Source organism: Sciurus vulgaris, assembly GCF_902686455.1.
Source record: "Sciurus vulgaris genome assembly, chromosome: 18".
Classification (NCBI taxonomy): domain Eukaryota; kingdom Metazoa; phylum Chordata; class Mammalia; order Rodentia; family Sciuridae; genus Sciurus; species Sciurus vulgaris.
In genome coordinates, this window is record NC_136479.1 from 22,154,731 (window position 1) to 22,168,724 (window position 13,994).

The window sequence follows — 13,994 nt, forward strand, 5'->3', positions numbered from 1 at the left end:
CTGTTCATCTGTGGTTTGTTCTTTCGTTCCAAACACTCACTGTCTTCTGGGTCCCTAATCCCTCTGGGTTTCTCTGGTCTGCTAATGCCAATTTTCTTTCTCCCTTCCAAACCAAAACATCAGTTCTAACTCTGTCCAGATTTTAAGGTGAATCAAGCCCCATTCCATCTTGGCACAGAGCAGTGTTCTTAAGAGTAAGTAGAGGACATCTCCAAAGCATAGAGAGGGTTGAATTTACCAAACCAGAAACTGAGTAAAACTTAACTGAATTTGTTCAGTTGGTAGATTAGCCTGGTTTATGGAGCATTTGGGGCATGATTAAATCCCTATCTTTACCCTGGTCTCAAATCGGAAAGAAAGGAGTATTTTAGAAGTACCTCTGTGTCACCTGGGGATTGAAGTGGTAGTAGAAGAGACTACTGGTACCAGCATCCAAGGTGGAACTGGATAGATGGAGAAGTTACAGAAAGAATTGGGATGTGCTCAAGACATTAGACCCCGGGGAACCTGGTCCACTTGTCATAACCCTTTCTCCATAACATAAACCTGACCATTTCTCTGAGCATCACAAATGTCCCCATTCCTTTGGCTGAAATCAGGCATATTTGCACCCAAGTAGCTCAGATTCAGGTGCCCCACCTAACTGACAAGTCCCCCCTGTTACTCAATCCAGAACCCTCTTAATCCAGCTTAGATTTGCAAAACTCCCAGCTCAGATTCAAGCATCCTGTCACCCCTCACCTGGCGTTTTCAGATGCAAAATAATCTCCCAGAAACTTTCAGATCTTTTATACCAGGTCCAAGCCCTTCCCCTGCTCTTTATCGTGAGAACCTCACCTCCTGAATAAACATGATCAACCTCTTAGGATCAGGTGTCAGGCAGGGTCTGGAACATCTTATCCTGCCCTTCCCCCCAGGGTTACAGGTGGCAAGGTGGGGTCCACTCTGGACCAAGTGCCAAATCTCTGGAGGGGCAAGATAAACTTCAGAAAAGTCACCAAAGGGCCAGCAACTTTGAGTTGCTACAAAGTAGCTAGTCACCTGTGGGGTGTAATCTAAGGAGCTCTGTGGAAGGTTCTCCCTCCCCTAAATGGTTTGTGGGGCTCTCCCCTGAAACTTGCTCTTTGTCAGAATAACCATTACCCTCTCTGGGCATTTGAAATGTAAGTTCTTCCAGAAAGAAAATGCACTCCCAATACCTTCTTCTGAACAGTGTATACTATTTGCCTGACAATTTTCTCTCTTCCTTCTCTGTTATTTTATTACAATAAATCCAAACATATGGTGAAGTTCAAGGACTTAGGTTGTGAACACCCATATGACCCCCTTATGGACTAATATTTTGCTGTACTTGCTTTTTCCCTTGTCCATTCATCTATCTATCCTCCGTCAGTCTGAGAAAGGTCATTTGGGGCTGTAGGTGGACCTTTCACTTACAGAACCCCTCTCCCAGACACAGAGTCAGTCCAGTGGGCAAACAGGCAGCTAAGGAACCAAGGCTATGCAGGTCTTCCTCAGCCGGTAGTTCTGCACTTGGACCCTTGGGATTCCTGGACACCAAGGCTATAGCCCAAACAAGGCAATTGCTACTTTTCTTAGGGCTTGAAACAATGTCAGATTACTTCTCTCTTTAGGCCCTTCTGTCCTAGGACTGAGTTCTCTAGATCTAAAATTCCTAGAACCAGCCCCTAGTGCCTGACCCTCTGACCCCTGAGAGTCAGCAGGGCCTTCCAAGTGGAGAGAAGGATCAGGGATGTTGCGGGGTATTCTACACCCACACCCTTTTTATTTATGTATTTGTTTTTTCCCCTGGTACAAGAGATCAAACCCAGAGCCTCATACAGGCTAAGCAAGTACCCTATCTCTGAGGAGGTACATCCCAGGCCCATTTCTTATTTATTTTAAGACAGGGTCTCACTAAGTTGCTGAGGGTCTGGCTCACTGAGCTGCCAAGGCTGGCCTTGAACTTGCAATCCTCCTGCCTTAGCCTCCCATGTTGCTGGAATTATAGGCTGGTGCCACTGCACCCAGCTTGTGTCAGTACTTAATGACTAGTAGCTGGGCGTTCAGTACACCCCACCCATCCCTTACAGGTTCACCATCTGGGGCTGAGGATTTGTCCACTTAGCAAAGGGAGACCTGCCCTGAGGAGCCGGAATTAGGGTGGGGCTTGGGTGAGGAGATTCCTGGAGTGAAGCTGTTGTTTCATCTCTCCTCCCATCTCCTTTTCTCCAGGTTGAAGATAAGCTATCTATCCTGATGTCCTAACTTTTTCCTTATTCCAATTGTTTTATTTTGTTATGTCCCTTACTCTCTGTTTGCCTTTCTTTGCCAGTTCTTTTTTGCCTTTGCAGACAGTAGGCTGTGCTCTGCTGAGTTACTCCATGTATAGAACAGCAGTTTTCAGGCTGTGTCTGAACCTTTATTACTCATTTTGTAAAGCTATAGTTTGCCATAAGCTATTCCATTTTGAGTTTAAGTGCTGAGGTGGAATGACCCTACACCTTGTTTGTACAAGTAAACAATCACCATCTGCCAGGTACAACCATAAGGCATAAACCTATAAATAAATTAATCATGCTAATAAGAATAACTACCTGTGAATTTATCAAATTAATCAGAAGCACATGGATGTATGGGCATATCAAACTCATATCAGAAGAACCAGGCCCATGAGCTTATCAAACACACCAGACCACCAAGCGGTACAGCCCCCTCACTTGAGACCCATAAAAGGAGGGGTACCCTGAGACTGGACATGGAAGCACCTTGACCCCCATCACCTCGTCACTTGTCATAAATCTTACCCAGGAAAATTGCCACACCAATGAACCTCTGAATCTCTGTCCTCAGACTTTAGCAGAGTATTGCTTCTCATTCCCTTGACAACCACGCAAGTCCCACTCCAAGCTGATGCCTCAAGCTGACGTGAAACTGCAGTCCTTCCCTCCATCCAGACCTTGGTGTAGAATAAGTTCCTGTGCTCTGAGCTCTGACCAAGTGCTTTGACTGGTTAGTAATCTTATCTGACCACCTACCACCTCTTTGCATTCATATCTGCTCTCTGCCTTTGTTCTCAGTTTGGCCTTTGGAACCCCTGTGGCTGCCTTAACCCTTTCTTAGTCTTTCCATATACATATATATGAAACCATAATCCAAAATAAACTTTTTCTCCTGTAATTTGTTCTTGTTTGGTATTCTGGTCACAGTGATACAAAGCTGACTGAAACACCCAGATAGTAAAGGGAGTCCTACCCTGAGGAGGATATCGTAATGTTTGCATATATATATATATATATATATATATATATATATACACACAGATATATATATGTATATATATGTGATGCAAAGTGTGTTATTGACTTGAATGTTAGGATTGGAATAAAAGAACCTCTGATTGCCTGGTTTATGACTACTAGGTGACCCAGAAGTGTTCAGTGAACTGCTACTGATGAAAGTGGTGTAGCCTGTGAATTTATTTTTACTTAATAAATTCTGACATTGTGGAAAGACACAAATGTGTTTGGTCTATGTTAATGATATAGTACACTCACAACACCCTTTATGTCCTGATCTTTACCTTCATCCCCTGCTCTTGAGGGGTTTTCTTTTTTCATTTTCTTTCTTTTCTTTTTTCTTTTCCTTTCCTTCCCCCCTCCCTCCCTCCCTCCCTCCCTCCCTCCCTTCCTTTCTTTCTCACTGGGGATTAAATCCATACTAGACAAGTACTCTTTCACTAAGTTACAAACTCAGCCCCCTTTTACTTTTTATTTTGTGACAGGTCTCCCTAAATTGTCCAGATTGGCCTTGAATTTGTCATCCTCTTGTTTAGGAGTTTAGCTGGGATTACAGATGTGTCACCACACCTGGCTAGGTTTTTTCCCCTTATATTCCTTCTCTCCATGCCCTTTTCCTTGTCTCTCTTCTTCCTTGCTTCTGTGTCTCTCCTAGATGTTCCCTCTAGCTCTTTCCTCTCTTACTACTTTCTGTCTCTCCTTATTAGGGGGCACACCACACAGTCTGTGAGCAAACTCATAAAAGTTCAAATGGCACCCCAGAGAGGTGTGTGGTGAGCACCTCAGGAGAATGCCCTCATGTCCAGTCATGACACAGCCAGACCCCAAGTCTTCAGCAGCTCCTTTCCTAAGTACAAGAGATGTTCCTCCAGCAAAGGGATCTCATAGCCCCTGTCCATTCCAGAGACCAGGAACCCACCATTTAGCTACTGTGGGTATCTCCAGAGTCTACTCTTGGGAGAAGAGACGTCTCCAAAGAAGGGTCCAAGGAGTTGCCAGAGAGATGGGGGAACTCAACTCAGGAGTCGGTGGTTCTTGGCGTTTATGATGGAAAATAATTTCAATGTGTGTCAATCAGAGGCATAGATAGAGTTTTATTAAGGAAAGAAGATTAACATATTCAAGGGAGAATGTGGGCCAACTTGAGAATGAGAGATGTGGTTTGGGGGTTTCCTGTTTCCTTTTTTTTGTATATAAATAAATATATATATATTTATTCATACACATTCTTGACCCAAAGGATATATTACTTCAAAGTGGAAATAGAGAGAAAGCAGGACTTTTTATGTTTAATATGTAGACATATATATGTATGTATATTATTAGTTCATTATACATAGGGTAATACTGTCCTGTTTCATTCTATCTTTCTGTCCCCCACCCTCCTCCCACCCATTTTCCTCTACACCATCCAAAGTTCCTTCATTCTTCTCTTCCCCCTGCCACCCCACCTTGTTATATATTGTCCTGCACTTATCATAGAGAACATTTGACCTTCGGTGTTATGGGCTTCACCTATTTCACTTAGCATGATATTTTCCAACTTCATTCATTCACCAGCAAATGCCATAATTTTTTTCTTCTTTACGACTGAGTAATATTCCATTGTGTATATATACCACAGTTTCTTTATCCATTGGTCATTAAAAATATTCCATTGTGTATATGTACCACAGTTTTTTTTATCCATTTGTCAATTGAAGGGCATCTAGGTTGGTTCCACAATTTAGCTATTGTGAATTGAGCTGCTATGATGTGACTGCATCACCGTAGTATGCTGATTTTAAGTCCTTTGGGTATAAACTGAGGAATGGGATAGCTGGGTCAAATGGTGGTCCATTCAAGCTTTCTGAGGAATCTCCATACTGCTTTCCAGAGTGGCTGCACCAATTTTGCAACTCCACCAGCAATGTATGAGAGTGCCTTTTCCCCCACATCCACGCCAACACTTATTATTGCTTGTGTTCTTGATAATAGCCATTCTAATTAGAGTTAGATGAAATCTTAATTTTAAATGCGGTTTTAATTTGCATTTCTCTAATTACTAGGGATGATGAGCACTTTTTCATATATTTGTTGATCACCCGTACATCTCTTCTTGTGAAGTGTCTGTCCATTTCCTTAGCCCATTTATAGATTCGGTTCTTTATATTTTGGGTGTAAAGATTTTTAAGTTCTTTATAAACTTTGGAGATGAGTGCTCTGTCTGAAGTGTGTGTGGAAAACATTTTCACCCACTCTGTAGGCTCTCTTTTCACATTATTGATTGTTTCCTGTGCTGAGAAAAAAACTTTTTAGTGTGAATCTATCCCATTTATTGATTTTTGCTTTTATTTCTTGCGCTATGGGGGTCTTGTTAAGGAAGTCTGGTCCTAAGCCAACGTGATGGAGATTTGGGCCTACTTTTCTATTTGGTGAAGGGTCTCAGGTCTAATTCCTAGATCCTTGATCCATTTTGAGTCGAGTTTGTACAGGGTGAGAGATAGGGGTTTAATTCATTTTACTGCATATGGATTTCCAGTTTTCCCAGTACCATTTTTTGAAGAGGCTATCTTTTCTCCACTGTAAGTTTTTGGCACCTTTGTCTAGTATGAGATTACTGTACTTATGTGGGTATGTCTCTGTGTCTTCTATCCTGTACCCATTGATCTACCTGTCTATTTTGGGGCCAGTACCATGCTGTTTTTGTTAGTATTGCCCTAATAGTAGAGTTTAAGGTCTGGTACTTTGATATCTCCTCATCACTGTTCCTGCCAGGATTGCTTTGGCTATCCTGGGTCTTTTGTTCTTCCAGATGAAATTTCATGATTGCTTTTTCTGTTTCTATGAGAAATGTCATAGGGATTTTAATTGGAATTGCATTAAATCTGTATAGCACCTTTGGAAGTATGGCCATTTTGATAATATTAATTCTGCCTATCCAAGAACATGGGGGATCTTTCCATCTTCTAAGTTCTTTCTCAATTTCTTTCTTCAATGTTCTGTAGTTTTCATTGTAGAGCTCTTTCACATCTTTGGTTAGATTGATTCCCAAGTATTGTTTTTTGAAGCAATTACTAACAGAGTTGTTTCCCTCACTTCCCTTTCAGATGTTTCATCTCTTATGTATAAAATACTTTAGATTTATACATGTTGGTTTTCTATCCTGCTATTTTGCTGAATCATTGATGAAGTCTAGAAGTTTTCTGGAGGAGTTTTTTGGATCCTCTAAATAGAGAATCATGTCGTCAGCAAATAGTGACAACTTAAGTTCCTCTTTCCTATTCATATCCCTTTAATTTCTTTAGTCTGTCTAATTGCTTTGCGCTAGTATTTCAAGAATGATGTTGTATAGAAGTGGTGAATGAGGGCATCCCTGTCTTGTTCCAGTTTTTTAAAGGGAATGCTTTCAGATTTCTCCATTAAGAATGATGTTGGTCTTGGCTTTGCATAAATAGCCTTTACAATGTTCAGGTATGTTCCTACTATTTCTATTTTTTCTAGTGTTTTGAGCATGAAGAGGTGTTGTATTTTGGTCAAACGCTTTTTCTGCATCAATTGAAATACCCATTTGATTCTTATCCTTAAGTTTATTGACATGATGGATTATGTTTATTGATTTACAGGTGTTAAACCCATCCTTGCATTCCAGGGATGAACCCCACTTGATTGTGGTGCACTATCTTCTTAATATGTTTTTGGATATGGTTTGTCAGTATTTTGTTAAGGATCATCTTTGATCTATATTCATCAAGGATATTGGTCTAAAATTTTCTTTCCTTGATGTGTCTTTTCCTGGTTTGGGTATGAGGTTGATATTAGCTTCATTTAATGAGTTTGGTAGGGTTCCCTCCTTTTCTATTTCCTGGAATACTTTGAGAAGTATTGGAATGAGTTCTTCTTTGAAGGTCTTGTAGAACTCAGCTGAGAATTCATTTGGTCCTGGGCTTTTCTTGGATGGTAGGTTTTTAATGGCTTCTTCTATTTCATTGCTTGATAATGATCTGTTTAAATTGTGTATGTCCTCCTGGTTCAGTTTGGGAGGAGCATATGTATCTACAAATTTGTCAATGTCTTCAGTAATTTCTATTTTGTTGGAATACAGATTTTCAAAGTAGCTTCTCATTATGTTCTGTATCTCAGTGGTGTCTGTCATGATATTTCCTTTTTAATCATGAATTTTAGTAATTTGAGTTTTCTCTCTCCTTCTCTTTGTTAGTGTGGCTAAGGGTTTGTCTATTTGTTTTCTTTTTCAAAGAACCAACTTTTTGTTTTGTCAATTTTTTGAATTGTTTCTTTTGCTTTTTTTCATTGATTTCAGCTCTGATTTTAATTATTTCCTGTCTTCTACTACTTTTGGTGTTGTTCTGTTCTTCTTTTCCTAGGGCTTTGAGCTGTAATGTTAGGTCATTTAGTTGTTGACTTTTCATTCTTTTCTTGAATGCATTTCAGGCAATGGATTTTCCTCTTACTACTGCTTTCATGGTGTCCCAGAGATTTTGCTATGTTGTATCATCATTCTAATTTACCTCTAAGAATTTTTTATCTCCTTCCTGATGTTTCTGTTATCCATGCTTCATTCAATCGCATATTATTTAGTCTCCAGGTGTTTAGAGTAATTTCTATTTTTTTGTTTTGGTCATTGATTTCTATTTCATTTCATTATGATCTGATAGAACACAAAGTAGTATCTCTATTATTTTGCATTTACTAATGGCTGCTTATGGTCTATTTTCGAGAAGGTTCCATGTGCTGCTGAGAAGAAGTATATCACTTGTTGATGGATGGAATATTCTATATATGTCTGTTTAATCAAAATTATTGATTGTGTTATTGAGTTCTATGGTTTCTTTGTTTAGTTTTTGTTTGGATGATCTATACAGTAGGTGACAGCAGTGTGTTTAAAGTCAACCCAGAATTATTGTGTTGTGGTCTATTTGATTCCTGGAATTGAGAAGGATTTGTTTGATGTACATGAATGCACCGTTGTTTAGGACATAAATATTTATGATTGTTATGTCTTCCTGATTTATGGTTCCCTTAAGCAGTATGAAATGTCCTTCTTTATCCCTTCTGACTAACTTTGGCTTGAAGTCCACTTTATCTGAAATAAGGGTGGAAACCCCCACTTTTTTTAATAAGTCCATGTGCATGGTAGGTTTTTTCCCATTTTTTCACCTTTAGTCTGTGGATGTCCTTATCTATGAGATGAGTCTCTTGAAGGCAGCATATTGTTGGGTCTTTCTTTTTAATCCATTCTGCTAGTCTATGTCTTTTATTTGATGAGTTTAGGCCATTAACGTTCAGGGTTATTATTGAGATATGATTTGTAGTCCCAGTCATTTGGCTTATTTTTGGTTTTTAACCTTGGCTTAGTTTCTCCTGTGAGTGGTTTTTCTCTAAGGTAGTTCCTCCCTTTGCTGACCTACATTGTTGTTTTTCATTTCCTGCTCATGGAATATTTTGTTGAGAATATTCTGTAGTGCAGGCTTTTCTATTTGTAAATTCTTTTAACTTTTGTTTATCATGGAAGGATTTTATTTCATCTTCAAATCTGAAGGTTAGTTTTGCTGGGCATAGGATTCTTGGTTGGCAACCATGTTCTTTCAGAGCTTGAAATATGTTGTTCCAGGGCCTTCTAGCTTTAGAGTCTGGGCTGAGAAATCTACCGGTATCCATATTGGTTTCCCCCTATATATAATCTGATGCTTTTCTCTCTCAGCCTTCAAAATCCTATCTTTATTTTGTATGTTAGGCATTTGCATTATAATGTGCCTTGGTGTGGATCTGTTGTGCTTTTGTACACTTGGTGTTCTGTAAGCCTCTTTATTTGATTTTCCATTTCATTATTCAGGTTTGGGAAATTTCTGATATTATTTCCTTGAATAGGTTGTTCATTCCTTTGGTTTGTATTCCTTTGGTTTGTATCTCTGTGCCTTCCTCAATCCCAATAATTCTTAAATTTGGTCTTTTCATGATGTCCCATAGTTCTTGGAGGTTCTGTTTATGATTTCTTACCATCTTCTCTGTTTGGGCAACTTTATTTTCAAGATTAAATATTTTGTCTTCATTGTCTGAGGTTCTGTCTTCCAAGTGGTCTAGTCTTTGGTGATGCTTTCCATTGAGTTTTTTATTTGGTTTATTGTTTCCTTCATTTCAAGGATTTCCTTTTTTTTTTTTTTTTTTTTTTTTTTTTTTTTTGAGAATCTCTTTTTGTTGAAATGATATTTTGGTTCCTGCAGTTGCTCTTTCAACTGCTTATTGGTGTGATCATTCATTGCCTGTATTTGTTCTCTTATCTCATCCATTGCTTCACGAATCATTTTAATCATGTATAATCTGAAGTCCTTTTCTGACATTTCTTCTACCATACTGTCACTGGATTCTATTAATATAGAATTTATGTTTGTTTGGATTATTTTATTCCCATGTTTTTTCATGTTGTTCGTGTATCTTCCCCTCTAGCAGTGCAGATCTGGGGTATTGCAGTTTCCCCCCTATAGGCTTATAGTGACCCTATAGGGGTCACTATAACCTTTTCTTTATAAACCTTTTCTTTAAGGGGGGAGATAGATAGTAGCAGTGCCCAGTACAGACAACATACAACCCTAAACCAAATAGCCCCTATTAGGATGTTAACAATACTGTCAAAAGAAACAGAATGAGTTCAATTATTATCTATAGTATAACAAATAGATTTGTAATAAGGTCTGCAGTTTCTAATGGAGGACAAAGAGGATAGGGAGGGGTGTAGGATGTAGCTGAGAATGGGTTAAGGAAAGAGTATATAGAAGTTCTAGATCATAGAAAGAGTGAAAGTGTAATCAAAAGAAGTTGGCTGTTAGCATGCGAAAAAGGAGAAAGAGGCTCTGAGGGAACAGGTAAACAAAAGGAAAAGAGAGCAAGAAAAGTAAAGAAATAAAAACAAAATTTTTCAATAAGGAGAAAAAAAATCTACACTATAACAGTCATATAGTATTCAAACCTCCCAGTATTCAGTAGTCTAATGTATGGAGATACCTGACAATGAGCTTCCAGTCTCCAGCAGGTGTCTCAGGATGATATTTGCCCCACCTAAAGATGGGGGATACAGCTTCCAGGATAATCTAAGATGGTTCCTCTGGCTTCCAAATGTGTTGGCAAATGGGGAGCTGCAGCACAGGGTGTGGGCATGGTCAGATTGAGGTCCTGGAGGCAGGGTGCAGTCAGTCAGTCTGGGGGTCCTGGTGGTAGGGCACAGTCAATCGGTCTGGGGGTCCTGGTAGCAGGAAGCAGTCAGTTGGTCTGAGGGCCCTGGAGGCAGGGAGTGGTCAGTCGAGCTGAGGGGTCCTGGAGACGGGGCTCAAGTCAGTCCGGCTAGGGGTCCTACAGGTCCAGGCTGTTGTCCCAAAATGGTGGCAGCCACGTGTAATCAAACCTGCAGGTAGTGTGACAGTGAACTTCCAGGCAACAGCAGGCAGCTGGTGCTCCACTGGTTGGTCTGTGGTCCAGTCCTGCTGGCTGCTGTCGGAGGATCAGCATGTGAACCTCGGGCGGTGGGTGATGGGTAGTGAAAGGGCAGGTGATGGACAGGCAAGAGGCAGGCAAATGGCAGATAGTAGACGCCAGACAGTGAGCAAGCAATCTACACTCAAAAAGTAGTTGATATGCTGGCAGACTGCAGGTGATCAAAGTGGACAAATGGGGTAAACAGCAGGGGATCAATAAGCAGCAAAAACTGCCTCACTGAGAAACAGATATCCTCTGCTTGAAACTCGAGTTATGGAGCAACAAGGAACACAGCCTCCCTCTAGTCCACCATCTTGGATCTCCCTCTAGTTCATTATAGAGTATACATAATATTTTTATTACAGCCTATCGTTATACGTCGTAGTTGGATTCATTCCAGTGAACTCACACATGCATGGAATTCAATTTCAGTCATGATACCCTCTTTTCCCTCCTCCTCCTGGATCTTTAAGGAAACTTGGTGGGGGGTGGGTTCTAGTAAGGTGATGTAGGAATGATATAAGTCTGGAGATATCAAGATGGTTTCTGGTGGTCTGGTCAGTCTCAGGATCCTTAGGCTGGTGTGGTCTTTATTATCCGATTAGTAAATAGCACTGGAAAGTCTCCTAAATTATAGGTTTCTCAAACTATAATCCCCACCCCACTTAATCTATTTATTAGCCAGTTAATTAACAGTGCACAGATAGATTTACAGATTTTCTAGAAATCTGGGAGTGACATGCCTGGAAGAGAGACTGGCTTAGAGAATGATAAGCCTGGACAAATAAGCAGAATTTCTAGATTAAAATATTTCCTTGTCCTTCCTTTGTGTCTCCCATCTCTTATTCCTTCTGTCTACTTCTCTCTGATGCAGTGTCTGAGGAGCCAGAAGTCAGGAGCACTAGGCTTCTACCTCATCAGCTCCTATGATACCCTTTACATTTAACTCATGTGCCAGCCAGGTACCTGTCCCCTAAAATCTAGATGAAGTTGTCTTAAAACCTCATCCACCCCCAGGCCTACAGACAACAAAGGTCCAAAGCCCTCTCTAAAATTTTCTCCTACTACAAGGCAACTAAACAACTGATATTCTCTTGTCTCCTCTGCATCCTTGGCAAATCTCTGTATTGGAGACCCCATTCTATTTTGATGCTGTAGATCTGTGTGGATGAAAAAGAGAGTCAACAGTCTACCTCAAAGAGCTTTTACTCCAGAGCAGGGAGAATTGGACAAATTGACAAAAGAGTTTCTACATAATACATCAGGGAGCGCAGTGAGGACTATGACCTAGAATGAGAACATGAAGAGTGATGGGGAAGCTGCTCTTGAAATTGGGAGGTTTCTTGTTTAACATTTGGACGAGGCCAGATAAAGTGATGGAGAGAAATATAGATATTTGGGTGAAGAGTGGTCCGGACAGAGGGAACACCAAGTTCCAAAGCTCTGAGTGGCAAGTGTGTGTGATGGATTTGGAAACAGCAAGGAAGGCAGGGTGTCTGGTGGTAGGCAATGGGAGATGTGGAGGGCGGGTAGCCACCAGTGGGCAGATGGTATAGGGCCTGGTAGGCCAAGGTCAAGAGTTTGACTGGCATTCTGAGAGTGAGGGAAGTTACAGAAGGGAATGATTTGGAGCAGGGGAGTACATGAACATATTTATATGTTAGAATTACTCTCTGGATTTGTTTTTTTTTTTTTTTTTTTTTTTTTTTTTTCTCGCTGGTACTGGGGATTGAACGCAGGGGTGCCATACTGAGCTACATCCCCAGTCCTTTCAATTTTTTATTTTGAGACAGAATCTCACTAAGGTGCCAAGGCTGGCCTTGAACTTGAGATCTTCTTGCCTCAGCCTTTGGAATCAGTGGGATTTTAGGCTTGTGCCACCTTGCCCAGCTGCTCTCTGCATTTTGATAAGGTAGAAGATGGACTTGGGCAAGGGTCACGGTGGAAATGGGAGGCCATGGCAGGGAGAGTGTGAATCTTCTCTCATTTACTGGATCCTTCTATTTTCCCTTCTCAATTGCCCAGAAAGTTATTCCCTCTTTCAGGTAAAGCAACTTGCCTTCTCAAAGTCTTAGTGAAAATTTAGACCCCACAGTGGGGATCTCCCTCTTCACCCTGTCAGAAGACACAATTCTAACAAATTTAGTATAAAGATCTTAATTGATTTTTAAAAAAAATGACTTTTAATTGCAATTCTAGAATCAGGCAGATTTTCATTCTGTAAAAACATAATGAATATTCCAATGAACTAAGCAGAGAAGTTAGTTTTACAGACAGAAAAGGACTGAGGAAAGCAGAAACAGAACAAAAAATGGATTGTTTATTTTGAAGTTACTTTCCATATAAACAGACTGAAACTGCTCTGTTTGGGAATTCATCAATGTCTGTCTCTTCTGGATTTCTTGGAAATGTCAGATAAACAACTTAGTTTTGGCTTGGCGATGTGGAACTTTAGCATTAGTTACTACATTTGATTTAGTTTATGGGCCTAGTGCAGGAGCTCAGTCCAAATTGATAGTCTACTGAAAATTATATTTAATAACCCCCATCAAGAATGTTTCAAAATATCTGGTGAAGCACAATGATATATGCCTGTAATCTAAGTTACATAGGAGGCCTGAGGAGGGTAGCATCATTAGTTCAAGGCCAGTCTGGGTATTTAGTGAGACCCTGTCTCAAAAATTTTTTTTAAAAAGGAACTGAGGGCTGGGGATATAACTCAGTTGGTAGAGTGCTTGCCTTGTGCACACAAGGCCCTGAGTTCAATCCCCAGCAACAACAACAACAACAAAAAGGAACTGGGATGTAGCTCAGTAGGAGGACACTTGCTTGGTGTACAAAAGGCCCTGGGTTTAATCCCCAGTACTGCAAAAAAAGTTTCAAAATTATATTTCTGCACGATGGAAGATACTTTTAAAATTTTTATTTTTCTTCTTATTCTTTTCTCTGTGTGTGTGTGTGTGTGTGTGTGTGTGTGTGTGTGTGTGTGTGTGTGTTGCTGGGCATTGAATCTAGAACCTCATACATGCCAGGCATGCACTCTGTCACTGAGCTACATCCCCAGCCCTGTATCCTGTTTAGAAAAAAAAAATTCACCAAGCACAGTGGCACTGGCCTATAATCCCAGGGACTCAGGAGGCTGAGGTAGGAGGATTGCAAATTCAAGGTCAGCCTCAGCAATTTAGGGAGACACTGTCTCGAAATTTTAAAAAGTACTGGAAATGTTGC

The 13,994-nt window shown here is 40.4% G+C and overlaps 1 protein-coding gene across 1 annotated transcript in view; it reads left to right on the top strand.

Moving 5' to 3' along the window:
- Positions 1 to 13,994, top strand: part of LOC306649472 (transmembrane protein C16orf54) — a 56,515-nt gene that overhangs the window by 21,557 nt on the left and 20,964 nt on the right. The window lies entirely within an intron of this gene.